The sequence below is a fragment of the Protopterus annectens genome, chromosome 3.part0, assembly GCF_019279795.1.
Source record: "Protopterus annectens isolate FY-2018-M chromosome 3.part0, PAN1.0, whole genome shotgun sequence".
In the NCBI taxonomy this organism is placed as follows: Eukaryota; Metazoa; Chordata; order Ceratodontiformes; family Protopteridae; genus Protopterus; species Protopterus annectens.
The window spans coordinates 1,188,038,715-1,188,054,688 of NC_056731.1; positions in this window are offsets into that span (position 1 = coordinate 1,188,038,715).

Here is a 15,974-nt window from a genome sequence, read left to right on the forward strand (position 1 = left end):
AGCTTTAAAAAAAACAACGGAGATCTTCCTTTCTCCATTGTTTTTTTAAAAGCTGTCTCGCTATGTTAAACCCATTTAACATAGCGAGACAGCTTTAAAAAAAGCAACGAAGAAAGGAAGATCTCCGTTACTTTTTTTTAAAGCTGTCTCGCTATGTTGAACTCCTTTAACATAGCGAGACACTTTCTAAAAAGCAACGGAGATCTTGCGCTCTCCATTGCTGTAACAAAAAAAAAAAAAAAGACTAATGGAAAAAGTCTGGGCAACCGGACCTTTTTTCATTAGTAAAAGTCTAATTTACAATGGGCACGCTGACCAATCAGCATGCATGTTTTGTAATATTAATGGGGGGGGTCATTGTATAATTTACATTATATACCACATTTACAGTCTGTACATTATTTACAATTATATACAATTATTTACATCTTTTACAATTTTTCAAACCTTTATACACTTCCGTCATTATCTTTTGCATTACTATTTACAAGTGTAGACACATTAAGACCCCCCACTCATTTTCCCACAACCAAAACCTTATCTTTTTTAAATATTTCAGCCAATATCCACTTTCCATTATATTTTATATCATTCATTCTTTCTTTCTATTTAGTCCAGTTTACAAAAAACTTCCTATCAATTTTTGTGGCAAATTCCTTACTCTTGTTACTATAATCATCAAGTCTATCATATCCATATTGATTTTTACCTGTTTTCATGACTATTTCTACGTATTTTTCTTATCTCATAATGTCTTTACCCTTTGACATTGCAAAAAAAGAGACATGTTCAGTTGTTTCAGTCTCACCAAAATAAGAACAAATTCTTTGTTATATTTTTATATGGCATATTAGATTTTACTGGCAATTTACTTATAGATAATAATCTATATAAAAATCTCTACATTCAACATACTTTTACACCATTCCATTCTAGTTTTTAATGCCTTTATCTTTTTATCCTCTTTTTTTCATGGTTAAATGCAATAACACTCATTCATTATATTCATACACCATATTTTCCTGTTTTCTTCCACTTCTATAATTTTTAATTTCCACAATATAATCTTATTTTGATATATTATTATTTCCCCATTCATTTATTTCATTCATTTATTTTCTTATTCTTTTATATGTGCTCAACAAACTCCACATTGCTCCATATTTTTCTGCCATAATTACCCTTACTAGTGAACCATTTCCTTCTTTAACCTACTTTACTACACTGTATATATTTAATGATGCTATATACACAACAGGATTTATTACTCCCAATCCTCCTTCTTCTTATTCTATAGCATATTATACACCTCTTTTCATTGGTTTCAACCTGGAACCTCGTATAAAGAAGAAAACAGTTGTCAAAATTACTTTTTCTTTTTTTACCGGAATCTTATATATGCTTGCTAAATATGCTATTTTTCCTAGCAATGCAGAGTTTATTAACTACACCTTTTTCTTATAAGGCAACTTATACATCTTCCAGAATACATACATTTCTCAGTTTTGCTATTTTCTCTTCCCATTGTTTATTCTTTAACATATCATCACTAGATTTTATTCCTAATAATGTTATTTATTTCATAGTATACTGAATGCTCCCTACCTTATCTTTTACTTCGAATCCTGTTATCTCGATTTATATTCATTCCTATACTCTTCAACTGCCCATTAAGTCTCTTAATCACTTCTTCCATCCCTTGTTTATTCTTTACTAATGTTATTATATCATCTGCGTAAGAAAGCATATCTTTATACCTTCTATATTCGTATATTCTAATTCTTCAAATGCTATATTTATATTCCTAATTACTGCATACATAATTAACACAAATACATATTTCTCAGAGGACATCCTTGCCTTATCCCAATTTTTATTTCTATTTCTTGACTTACCCATCCATTTAGTAACACTTTTAATTCATTGTTTTATATGATGTCTTACAAATCTTAAGAAGTTTCTCACTTAATTGATATTCTTTCATTATTTCCCATAATATGTCATGCTGTGTCTTATTAAATGCTTTATTTAAGCCACCTACCTTAATTTTTGCTTCAGTCTTTCTATAACAAATATAATGTACAATTTCTCTTATCATCATTAATAATTCTTGAATTCCTTTCCCTTTCCTTCCAAATATAGTGTCTTATAATATTTCATTAACTTTCTTATCCAGTCTTATTTGTAATATTTTCATAAATATGTCATAATCTAAGTTATTAAGTACTATTGGCCTCCAATTTCTTATATCATCTTTAGTCAATTTCTTCCATATAAAGCTTATTACTCCTATACATATCTCCTTATGTCTGAATCCGTCTTCTAACCATTCATTTAACACTTGTACAGATACTTCCTTTTGGGAATCCTTAATATCTTTATGAATATAATATTCTATCCCATCTAAACACATTGCAGATTCTAAATTTACCATTCTTAATACATTATTCAATTATTTCATTGTAACAGCCTTTTTATTTCTCTGGCATATTGCTCTGTCAATTTTTTAACCTTCTACATAAATATTTGATCTGTTTTAATTTGTTTTAAAACTCTATTCTACATACTGTTTTACTAAATTCATTATTTCTTGTTGACTCTTTATTTTCTTTCCTTTCTTATTTTTTAATTCTGTTATTACCATATTTTCCTGTTTTACTAACCCACTCAAATATGGTGCCACATCTTCTTTCTTCCCTTGCAAAAATTGCCTTTGTTTATATGTATGTTTTTTATTTTTCTTATTTAAATCATATATTTCTATTATAAAACTCTTTCTTATTACTTCTTCTCCATCTCATCATTACTTACATATTTATATTTTTTCTTTCCCTCTTCTCTTTTTACTTTTTGCCATTCCACATAACATTTTGTTATATTTGCTTTTGAAATTTATCCACCACTCTGTCCAGCTTGGATAAAGTCTCTCATTTCTGCAAGATCTGTCCACTGTTGATTAATAACTCATCTGCCTTCTTTATCTATTTGCTTTTGTTTATTCTCTTAATACCTTTTCCAATTTTTATATAATCCTTTTTTTCTTGAATTTCTAACCAAATTGCTAAATGATCAGAAAATCCTGTGCTTTTGTGCCTTATTGTATGATAATTAAGCTTTTTGAAATGAGTAAATAATCTATTCTGTCTTTAAATTACTTCTTTCACATATCCATTGCTTCTATTCCATACATACAATTGTCCAGTTTATATTACTTCCACAAATGCTTTTATATCCTCTCTCTATTTTTTCATATATCACAATTCACATCACCTATCATTATTATACCCACATTGACATTTACATAATATTTTTAAGCATTTCTTCTCCTGCTTCCATTGTAACATATGCATATATAGCAATAATTCTATATACCTTCCATCTTATATCTTTCCAGTACCACTAGTATAAAATGCAACACTTTTACTGATGACTTACATAATATTGCTAGACCTGAATATGTCTCTATACCTATATTCCAGATGATTTCACCCCATAACCTTTCCATTTGTAGTCTCTCGTCTTCTGACAATATTCTTGTGTTTTCTTATATGATTATACCCATGTCTAGTTTAGCACACCATTCTAATACACCTGCTCTGTGCTTTATATTTTAATACTGTTTACATTTATTGCTTATATTCTCAGTGATAAACTTTGATATTATTTACACTCTCTTCAAAAAAACTACCCTTTACCTTTCTTATTCTCTTTTATGCTTACCACTAGAAATTTTCTTTTCTGATATTTTTCGCTTTTTCTAATCAATTTTCCTTCCTTTCATGGCTCTCCAATTCACTTCTTCTTGCTTTCATTTTCTTGCTGATCACCTTTTCTTTCCTTAGTTCTAGTACTTTATCTCTTTTATCTGTTGTTATTTGATTTTCTTCCACCTTTTCTTGTTCTGTTTCTATTACTTCATTTAGCTTTGTCCCTTGATCAAGATCTAGAGCTCAGTATTTCCTTTTTTATACCCTTCTATGTTTTGCTTACAGTTCAACCATAAATGCCCTGCCTTTTCACATTTTAAATCACATTTTCACATCATGCCCCACTTTTCCACAAATATAAATTCTTGTTTTATCACATTCAATAATTTTCCCAAAAAACAAAGTTTTGTTGTCCCAGTATTTTACAAATCCTCTTTTCTCCTCAGCATTTATCTAACCTGGTATATGAACAATACTGTCATTTTCCATTTTTAATATCATATTACATTACCATCTCCAGATCATACACCTCTTTTGTTATATATTTTTATAATGCCTACTACTTCTTTATAAAGCATCTTTAAATAATGTTTTAATGTCTCTTTTTCAACTTCTGTGTGAAACTGAAAAAATATTTTCTTTTTTTTTGTCCCTATTAAATACCTGAAACAGATATAAGTTCCATGGAGTAAAGTTCATTTTTAATTAATTTTGTCCCAAAAACTTTTCCATAGATTGCCCTGATTCAAAAATAATATCACAATAAGATTCTTTATTATTATGTATCAAAGTTCTTACCTCTTTTGGTGAGATCTGCAAGGGAACCACTATAATATCCATTATGTCATACCCAGGCTTCTATCTTTTTTGCTGCTGATATATATTAAGTGTATTCTATTCCTGTGTGGCACTTTCTTCTCTTCTTTTCTCCCTCTTTCTCTTACATTGTCTGCATAAGTCTTTTTCCTCAACACTGCTGCACTTTCTTCCTCCTGTAATCTCTCCATAATGTCTGCCTACAATGCTGCTTCACCACTCTCCAGTTCACACTGCATAATTAATTCTTGAAGTACAACTTCCCAATTGGAGGGTTGATCATAGGTTCATAGGTAGGTACTGGTCTATCTGCCCGAAGGCATATATTAGCCCAGCCACGTTGTGCGGTATTTACCGCCCCTTCGGTTAGTTCCCTAGCCCCTTGATATAGCAGCTAGTACCCTTGGCCCCTATCTAGTAGAACTGTTGGTATGATCCCTGGTGTGAACTTTCTGTTACCCATCCACTCATCAAGGTTCCTCTTGAAGAGTGATAGTGAGGGGCTCTGTCTTATGTAGATCGGGACCCTGTTCCATAGCAAGGGAAGTCTTTGCGAAGGGAATCTATCCCTCCAGCATGTTCTATTCATTGTTGTGCTGAGGTTTATATCCCTAGAGCATGTAGCTCGAGTAGATCTGGTTTTGTTAAGATGGAGCATGTTCAACAGTTCTGGGTTGGACATGGCTCTGTATGTTAGACAGAGTTCGCCTCTGAGGAGGCGGTATGCAACAGAGAAAAGCCTTCATTTTTTCAATTGTGCTGCATAGGGCAACTGTTTGAGGCCAGTAATCCTCTTAGTGAGATACCTCTGTGGTCTTTCCAGCTGCTGGAGATGCCTAGCCAGGTACATTCCAATTGGTGCATTGTACTCAATAATGGGCCTGATGAGGGAAGAGTAGAGGGGCACCACTACATCCTTAGATCTTGATGTGAACCCTTTCATGATCAGATGGGTCACATAGAAAGATTTTCTAACCACCTTGGCAACATGGTTATCAAAGGAAAGCTGACTATCTACTTGGGTCCCTAGATCCCTTATTACTTCTTCAGATTTCAGGGGGTTACCTCCTATGTGGTAGTTCGCAGGTACTCTGTTTTTTCCAAAGGGGATTACTACGCATTTTTTAGCATTTAGCTTGAGACCATGGCTTTGACACCATGCATCAGTCTCATTAAGGCCCTTCTGGAGGATATCCATGTCGGCCGGAGACTCTATTATAGCACCCAGTTTGCAGTCATCCGCAGACTTGGTCAGCCACAGCCCTTCAGTGCTTGCCTGTACTTCTGAGAAGTATATGCCAAACAGGAGGGGCCCCAGGACAGAGCCCTGAGGCACACCACTCGTTACTTGTCTGGATTCTGACATAGATCCCACTACTCTTACTTTGTGGGATCTGTCTGAGAGCCAGTTTGCGATCCATCTTGTGACATAAGGGTTTATGCCCAGGTTGGTGAGTTTATCAATAATACCCGAATGGAGAATGGTGTCAAATGCTTTAGCAAGGTCAAGGTAAGCCGTATGTACCTCCTTTCCCTTATCTATAGCCTAACTGTCTCAAAGAAGTCCACCAGGTTCAGGAGGCATGATCTGCCCTTGACAAAGCCAAACTGTGTGGGGTCAAGTGTTTGGAGGTTCCCAATCTCTCCATTTATGAGTTCTATAATGATTCGATCCATTGCCTTACAGATCAGACTGGTCAGGTTTATTGGTCGGTAGTTCTCAGGGTCAGTTGTGGGCCCACCCTTGTGCAGCGGAACCACCGTTGCTGTGCGCCATTCTATGGGCACATATCCTGTCAAGAGGCTATACATCCATGACTCTCGCCCTCTTCCTCAAACAACCACTTCTGAAATATATCTTCCAAACCTTATGAAGGTTTGGATACCTTCACAGTCTCAGCAGACATTCCCTCTCCTTCTATTTCAGCATAACTGCTGGAAGGCTTAACTGCTTTCTGCTCCTCCAATGCTTTCACTAATGGCTCAGCTGTCTACTACCACTGAAATCCATTAGGAATGCAAACTCTTTGAAAATACAACTAAAACTTCATCTATCAAATTAGTGCATCTATTCCTCCATATCTCTACAATAAATGCCCTTGTAATCTTCAGCTTGCAATATTGCCAAACCTTTTCTCTTCACTTCAAATCCTATGCCCTACAACCTGTCTTTACCAACACCTGAATAGTTTTACTTGCTTCTTCCAGCTATATGCATAGCTTTGTAACACTGCTCACCACCCCACCTGTACACCACTAACATAAACCTTATGATAGCCATATATTATTATCTACAAACCTGCTTAATACCCCATCTCTTAACTACAATGTTAAAATGTTCTGCCCTACCAAATTCCTCCCCCCACTTCCATTTATTTGAATTTATAATCACTAATCACAAGATTTGTTATCTTTTTGACAATCCCTCTAATAAACATCTTTAAATGTTCAATGTTTAACATCTGCTATATGTGTGTATCTTTTATACTGTAATTGTTGCTTTTATTTCAAATTAATGTAATCTAATTAGCAAGTGTATGCGTATTGTTAATGTAAATTACTTAATGTATGTTCATGTATATTAGAGAAAGTCTGTTTAAAATGTTTGTAATATGTTGAAGCTTTTCTCCCCTTGCCTCAACTGAAAAGGGTTTTTTGACTAAACCTAGTCAGACAAACCCAGTAAACAAAAGCAAAATACAAACATCCAAACCACTCAACTAAACCAAAAACAATGCTTTAACAAATAACCAAATTCACTGGCAATCTCCCCAATAAAACTCATTACTACAGTGTCCTAAGAACCTTAAATTGGCTTGAATTTCCTTACTACCTATACACAGTATATCCTCTTTCATTATGAAAAGTACTCGGCAATAGCTCCAGTAACAGTATGGTACAATCCCATTCAACTTTTGTGTTCTAAAGATAAATATACTGCCTACTCATAAAAAAATATTTCAATAGCCTTAGGGAATCCCTGTACTGCACATTCATATCCAAATTGTGAAGTTCCTTACTCTCATACGTTAGACAATCAGAAAGTGATAATCTCTTCAAAGCCCATCTTAAATCCAATCTGCTCAGCCCTTGGCTGAGTGCTACCTCATTCTCTCCTAGCTAGAAACTCTTTGCTGTTATCAATATCTATTATTACTTTGTGATGTCTTTGAAATAGTGAGTTGCATTAATTATCACCTCCAAAAGGGCTATATACCAATAATCTAATTCTTCTCTATACTCTCAGCAGCTGTCCATATGCTCTCCATCGTAGCAGGTACCTAGTGAAAATATTTCCCTTGAACTCCCTTATAGTCTGTTACATTAATTTTTGTATACATTGTAAATACTGTATATTTTTTATATAATTATCCCTATAACATATGTTTATTCAGAGGCTGCTCTGTTTTATAACACTTTTGCCTGTATACTGTGTGAATTGCTACTGCATCCTTATCCAGTCTATTGCTGAGAAAGTTTTTGAAGCCTCCACTGAATAGTGGCCTCTCACAGCCCATTCAGATGTTCATAGGTTCATAGATTTATAGGTTCATAGGTGTGTACTAGGCTAATGGCCCTGGAGCCTTTACAAGCCTAGCCCATAGGATTTCACTGGCTTGTGCTGCCTGGCATTAGTTCCCAGTGCTTCTATCGAGTAGAGACATTGAAGTTATCCCTGGGGTGATTTCTCTTGAATAGTGCCATTGAGGTGCTCTACTTGACATGTATGGGAAGTCTTTTCCATAGCATGGGCAGTCTCTGGTTTAAGAACCTGTCCCTTCAGCATGTTCTGATGATTGTGGTAATGAGGTTGAAGCCTCTGGAGCGTATGTGCAGAGGGATTGAGATTTCTTTAGATGTAGCATATCTAACAGTGCTGGGTCAGACATGGCTTTGTAAGTCAAGCAGAGATCACCTCTAAGTAGGCGATATGAGACAGAAAATAGTTGGAGTTTTTTGAGTCTGTCCATGTAGGACATGTGTTTAAGGCCTAGGACCCTCTTTGTGAGGTACTTTGATCAAGTTTCATATACAGACTTAAAATTTCTTCTTAAAATTAACATTAAAACCATCTTAAAACTGTATGAAAATATATATATATATGTACATTAAATGCTACACAGTAACAAATTAGCTAAATTAGCCTAAATTGTGGTCCATTTTCAAAATACTGGATATGCTTATCATTTCATTGATGCCTGGATACTGAGAGGCATTAAAATACAATTGCCACCTCAGTTCCAGTACATCCAAATAAACATCCAATATACATCCCTGCTCATCTTTAACCAATTGTTGAACTACCAAAATTTAAATTGGTGGCCCTGATGTTCTTGTATATGCCTGTACAGGGCACTGGTGATTCTACAATGCCTAATGTCACCAAGGTGCTCACCGATCCTAACTTTGAATTTCCTAGATGTTTTACCTATATAAAATATAGGACAATTTTCACACTTAGCCATGGAAATGACATTACAGCTGTTACAATTATAGTGCCCATGGATGTTAATAATCCTCCCATTAACTCTGAACTTTTCCTTTGTCTCAAGTATAAAGGAACAATATACACAAGCATTACACCTAACTTAACTAATTTGTTACTGTGTAGAATTTAATGTATGTATATATATATATATATATATATATATATATATATATATATATATATATATATATATTTTTTTTTTTTTCATACAGTTTTAAGATGGTTTTAATGTTATTTGTAACAAGAAATTTTAAGTCTGTATATGAAACTTGATCATGGCAATTAATTGTAACAGTGTTGAATGGGTTTTTACTACTAATGTGGGTTTTCTACTATTAATTGATTATCATTAAAGTTCTGATTGATTAATTGGAGTGGGTATATAAAACGCTGGGTGTTGTGTGCACATTGATCTGATGAAGTCTCTTTAGTGGCGAGGAAAGCGCTCAACTCAAATAAAGTGATTGTCTCATTTGGATTTAATTTTTCTTCTTGCTGGCTTTTGGATTTATTGTTTTTCTCTACTTTTGTGGTTTGTATAGGCCTTAGGGCCAATAGCCTAGTACCAATCTATGAACCTATGAACATATGAACCTAAAATCCTGGACTTGGTCCTCACCAATATGGGACAGCTGTGTTCCCCACCAGTTATATCTTCCTCCCCACCACATTGGACCATAAATCAGTCACATTCACCATAAGAATGAATCCTGAAGCATCCTCAAATATCACGGTACTCAGGGATTATGTGAAAGCTAATCTATGAAAACTGCCCCTCCAACCTAATGATCCCACTGAATATGTGAAATCCTTTACTGCCAAATTCTGCCACATATGAATAGCCAAACCAAAGGATAAAAAGGTCACAAAGGCAAACTATTCAGTAAAAACTGCAAGAAAAACATAAACAGCCCAGCTTTACTTTTCACTGTGCAATACCTTAAACCTCCTGTAATACAGGCCCACATAATATATGCAAATGATCACTTAAAGACATACAGTGCTTCAGCTACATGGCTTCTGAATGCCCATGACTTTTTTATTATTTAAGCCTTTATGGGTACATTCAGGCCAATAAAGCCAAACCCCACTAGCTGTGGTCATGCATGTTTTGGCCTTTTTATTGACCTCATCAGCACAGCATAAATGGATTGGTTAGCTATACTTTCAGATCACAGGCCAATAAACCCATCTGATGCCTGATCAAATCAATCAAGCCAGATATGAGGCAAAAACAGCCACCCAAGCAAAGCACAATTATAAAGCCTTTCTTAAATATGTTAGGCACTTCAGAAACAATGTCCAGCAGTGCACAGAGCTAATAGTAAATGATAACACATACTTAGACCCTGAGGACATAGACAGTCTACTAGTGGACAAGTTTAGCTCAATCTTCATCCTCTTTCTCCTCCAACATTTCCAGATCACATACTCAGATTTACACCCACCCACCCCCACCCCCAATCACCAAAGAACAAGTCATCAAATCACTTTGAAAGACCAAGAGCATTGCTCCTATGGGGATGATAAAATATCAGGCTGCTTACTGACCAGCCTGAAACAAGTCCTATCAAACCACCTACACAGGCTATTTAGTATTAGTCTACAAACTAGATTTGTGCCAGATGAATGGAGGACAGCAATATCATTCCTGAGCACAAAGGTTATTAAAGCAATGCAGGAAAAAAAAGTCAATACACACAGCATTTCCAGACATTGTAAAGGCATTTAACACCATCCCACACTAAGGTATTGCTGATAAACTGACCTGGCTAAATGTTAATCCCTATGTAACTCATTAGATAGAACCCAGGAAATTAGGGTAGGCAACTCTATCTCCTCCAAAAGACCTTACACTAGTAGTGTACCCTATGGTTCAGTTCTGGGGCCACTCCCTTTTGGCATATATTTTCAGAAGCCAAAGCTAAAGTAGAAAGCCTGTTGATGACCAGGTTTGGAGATGACTGTAAATTTAGTGCTATCATAAACTCAGAGGATGCTGAGATCCCCCAAGAGGGCCTTTCTCAAGCAAATAGCTGGTGTCATAACCATGGACTAAAACTAAATGCCAAAAATATATAGTAGGCTCCTTTGGTAAACATTGCATTCCTTGTGATTGTCATATTGACAACACACCCCTGAAACTGATTCAGTAGTTAGGGGCCTGGGAAGATTTGTGGGCAGCAAACTGTCATTTGATCACCATGTATCTACTATTGTAAGAAAGTCCTTTTTGTTGCACAGCTTACAAGTAAGAATGTGGTGTCTACATCCATCCTTTATTCCACACTTCTTAGGCCAGTCATTGAGTACAATGTACCCATCCAAACATTTAACACATAACTTCATAAAAACCATAACGATCCTCTCAAAGCCTTGTCCCTCTTCTCAGTATTGTACAGGCTACTGAGGGGCAATCTCTGGCTTGCATGCAGAGGCTCAACAGACTTTCCTCTCTGGTCTATGGCACATCTGCAAGTGCAATGATGTTATAAACATCCACTTAAGAGATCTTAATCACATTTGCAACATAAATAGAACGTGGAAGGATAGATAAATATCACAAAAATGACCATTTCTTCGGAATTGTCTTCCTCTCCACATAAAGCAAAAGTACGTTCTTTATCCTATTCAAATGCAATCTGGATGAATGGCTGGGAAACTACAAATTCACCATTGGTTTAGCACCCATGTCATTTATAGTTAAGGACAACATGTATAGGTAACGGGATGTAGCTCAGTGGTAGAGCATACACTTTGCGTGTATGAGGTCCTGGGTTCAAGTACCATATCTGTAAAAGGGTTGAGGGATGGTATAATGGTTAAGGTGATTACCTCAAAGACAAAAGATACAAAGCTTGATTCTCACAAAAGGAAATTAGATAACCTTAAAATAGCCCACAGGGCAGCTAGCCTAGTACTTACCTATGAACCAATATGTAACTGTTCTGACTGGCTCTAGATTACTCATACTTAAATTATAAGAGTGAAACTTTATGAGAATGCAGGGCTCATCATCAACACCCTTTTCTTTTTATTTACTACATGGGGTCAGGGTGTCATGCCAACTGTCGTCATCTCTCTCTATTCAAGGCCACTTTCCTACATTCTTCAACACTCTTGTCTGACTGTCGCAGGTCTTCTCTAACACAATCCATCCACCTCTTTGCTGGATGCCCTCATTTACTCTTGCCTTCTTTCTGTCTGTCCCAAATCTTGTTCACCAGATTTTCTTCTGCTTTTCTGCACATGTGCCTGAACCACCATAATCTGTTCTCTTTGACCTTTTCTGCAATTGGCACTAGTTTGGATTTCTTCATCTGTTCCACAGTGTACATCCTGCCACCCATCTCAGACACTTCCTCTCTATCACCTTCAGCTTCCTCATCTGATGTGTTTTTACTGCCCAGATTTCTGTACCATACAGTTGTACTGGTTGCACCACTGTTCTGTACACCTTACTTACACAATAACTCACTAGGCTATTGTTCCATTGAAGAATTTAAGAATCCTAGCCCTGCATTAACTGACTGGGGAAAAATAATTTCAGATCAGAGTCTTTCTTCAGCCATAAACCACTTAAAAGCTACAGGTATCCCATCAAACAATACCGCTTACTTTTATTTGCTGTGTGGCAATCTGTAAAAAAGTTTCTAGAGATTCTTTACACCACTGTTCAGTTTAAAATTACTACACTTTTACAGCCCATTCATCTACAAGCAACTGATTAGGGAAAGCAACTAATTAGGGAAAAAATGATAGTCTTTGCAGAGCATCCTACCACTAGATAATGTGACTGCACATTATTAATAATAATAATAATAATAATAATAATAGCTATAAAAATGTCAGTCACTAATACGCTTGCACCCATGAAGGACAATCAGAACTTACTTGAACTTCTAGATTAGAAAACTAATCCAATAACTTATGCCACATAGAGATGTTATTTTTTTACTGCCAAAATCCCTCAAATTCGTCATGCTTTTCTCACTGCAACAAACTATTATATAGCATTGTTGCATACATCCAAACAGCACTACTTCATATTTCCCCAGACTAAATCAGCATTAAATCCTAAAACAATCTTTGTAAACATAATGAACCATCTTACATATTGTTAAGAAATTATCCTTAAAATATTACCACTGCTAGCTGAAGCACAGGTAGTAGATGGATATTCCACTTATTTTTCCAGTATAATTCCTGCTCCAGTTCCAAGTTTCTGTGCACTCTTAGTTCATAGATCAAATCTGCAAGATGTACTTGGAATTTAATATTAAACCATTATAACCAATTATGTAGAAACAATAATGAAAAAATAAAGTATTATATTTCATCTGTCATAAATCAGCTCTCTTCTAAGCTGTTACAACTTGTACCATAAATTAATTTTACCACAAACTATGCTTTCATAAACAGTAAACATTATAACCACTGAAAACAAGCAATGATTCACACCTAGACTTCTTGTCACAGAGGTGCATAAAGGAAACATCTGTACAACGCTCTGCAATTACTGACATTACTTTCACTGTTGATAACGCATTTAAAAAGGCTAGCTACTCTCAGTCTCTCAGCTCATATCTGGTGCCATTTTTACAACTAAGTGACAGCTTGCATTGTGTTAAAGCATGTCATTGAGGTGACTCTACACTAAGTGTCTGTTATAAATTGCATTTAATAAGAACTTAGGCATGGAAGATTGAGGGCTGCACTATTTTTGGATTTTGCAGACATTTGATATAGTTGACCACTGTCCCTTGATTAATAAATTATTCAAAAGCATAGATACTAGTTTCACCGCTATTTTAGCAAGTAAACAAAAATATCAAAACATGGGGCAAAGTATTATGAAGTCCTTAAGGCTAGGTCTTAAGTCTCTAGAACACCTGTGCTTTATCATTTGCAGTGATCAGATAGCTGACATTTACCATGATGATAAATTATGTATTATTTTGGCATCATCACCTAATTTACATAATCACCCTCTGCATTCACGTTCAAAAGCTACTGAAAACATTGTTCGCACCTTTCCAGAACTAAGTAAATCAGTCTGATAATCTGCCTTAATACCAGCAGATCCCAGTTCATGATCACCGAATACAAAATGTTTAATAAAGAACTTATCTAATATGCTAATGCCCTTTATCTTAGGTAGTCTGACCTTGTGTTGTGAATAAATAAACAGACAGAATGATATGGAAACATTTCCAATTTGTGGTAAAGTGACGTTGCTTCCATCAAAAACATTTTATTTATTTGTGTACTTATTTATGTATTTATTTATGTATTATTTGTTATATGTTAAGTAAATGCCATTTTTGGCATTTGCTGTTTAAATGATGCATGCTGAAATGCTTTCTACTTCTAAGAGCAACACTAACACATTTATAACACAGTCATGTTATGAAACAGAACAAAATAACATATCAACAAAATGCATTATCATATCAAATAACATGACAATATAATTGATCAGGAAATAAACCCACACATACAGAACAAATGAAAAAAAAAAAAAGACAGGTGCACTCCACATATTTAAGAAATGCCTTATAAAGTCTGGAAAACCATAGCTTTCATTTGCTAATGCCAAAAGTACTGTAAGGCTATTGTATTTTCTTCATAATCTAAATTAGAGCCACTTTATCACAAAACTGCTCTCTATACAACAGGTTCATCACAACATGAAATGTAGCTACCTCAGCTCACTTTCATCCATAAAATTCCATAACTAAACAAAATGACCTGTCAAAAAAACACAATAAGAAAAAGAGTGCCAAAACATCATCACAGGTTTCTGAAAGCATCATTATGTTCTCAAAATTATTAATCACTTTGTAGTCACAACCTATGTGTATCATGTAGTTAAAGTATGGGCCTCAAAGCTTCCCACCACCCATATCTGTAAAGTATTCTGTACATTCCAAAATCCCTCTGAATTCCTTCTAGTTTGAAATGTCTTGCACGTGTGGTATTACACAAATTTCCTTTCAAAATCTAGCCCCTCTTACCTGATCCTATATTCTCCATTGAATTCATCTGTAACTATTCCTCAGTTATTTAATAACTTATTCTTTTCTCATGATCCTATTAATCTACTCTTATGAATCATTGACTTGAGGTGCTACAATCTTATCTAATACTACTTCCTGTTTGACTCACTCCTGTTCCAATCATCTTTGCTCATCCTCCTTTTTCTTTTTTCTCTCTTCATTTTCCAGTCATATACTGAAACATGCGTGTGTGTGTGTGTGTGTGTGTGTGTGTGTGTGTGTGTGTGTGTGTGTGTGTGTGTGTGTGTGTGTGTGTGTGTGTGTGTGTTTGTGTGTGTGTGTGTGTGCATGTGTGTGTGTGTGTGTGTGTGTGTGTGTGTGTGTGTGTGTGTGTGTGCATGTGTGCGTCTGTGTGTGTGTGTGTGTGTGTGTGTGTGTGTGTGTGTGTGTGTGTGTGTGTGTGTGTGTGTGTGTGTGTGTGTGTGTGTGTGTGTGTGTGTGTGTGTGTGCACATACATACATCTATATATCAATGTATGCATATATATATATATATATATATATATATATATATATATATATATATATATATTAATATATAGATACATACAGGAACACACATACACATTGTTGCATAGCTACTGTTGAACCTGGAGAATGAACTGCTCATTGTAGGGTTGTATTTTCTAGCAATTTCTTAAACAGAAGTTGCAACATGATAGAGAATTTCAGCACAGCAGGATAGCCAAAACAAAGCAATGTTCTATCACAACCAACGAAGGGCATGAAAGCAGAATCCTGGGTTGAGTGAGGATTATGTGGAGTGACCAGGAAATTAAGTATGCAAGAAAAGGTCAACATAGAAGGTGTCCCTGAAATCTGAAGTCTGGTAGTTGTTCGGAAATTGGAACAAGGAAAGAAGTTGATTTGAGTTTAGATTACCCCTACCTGTCTGATAAAGCT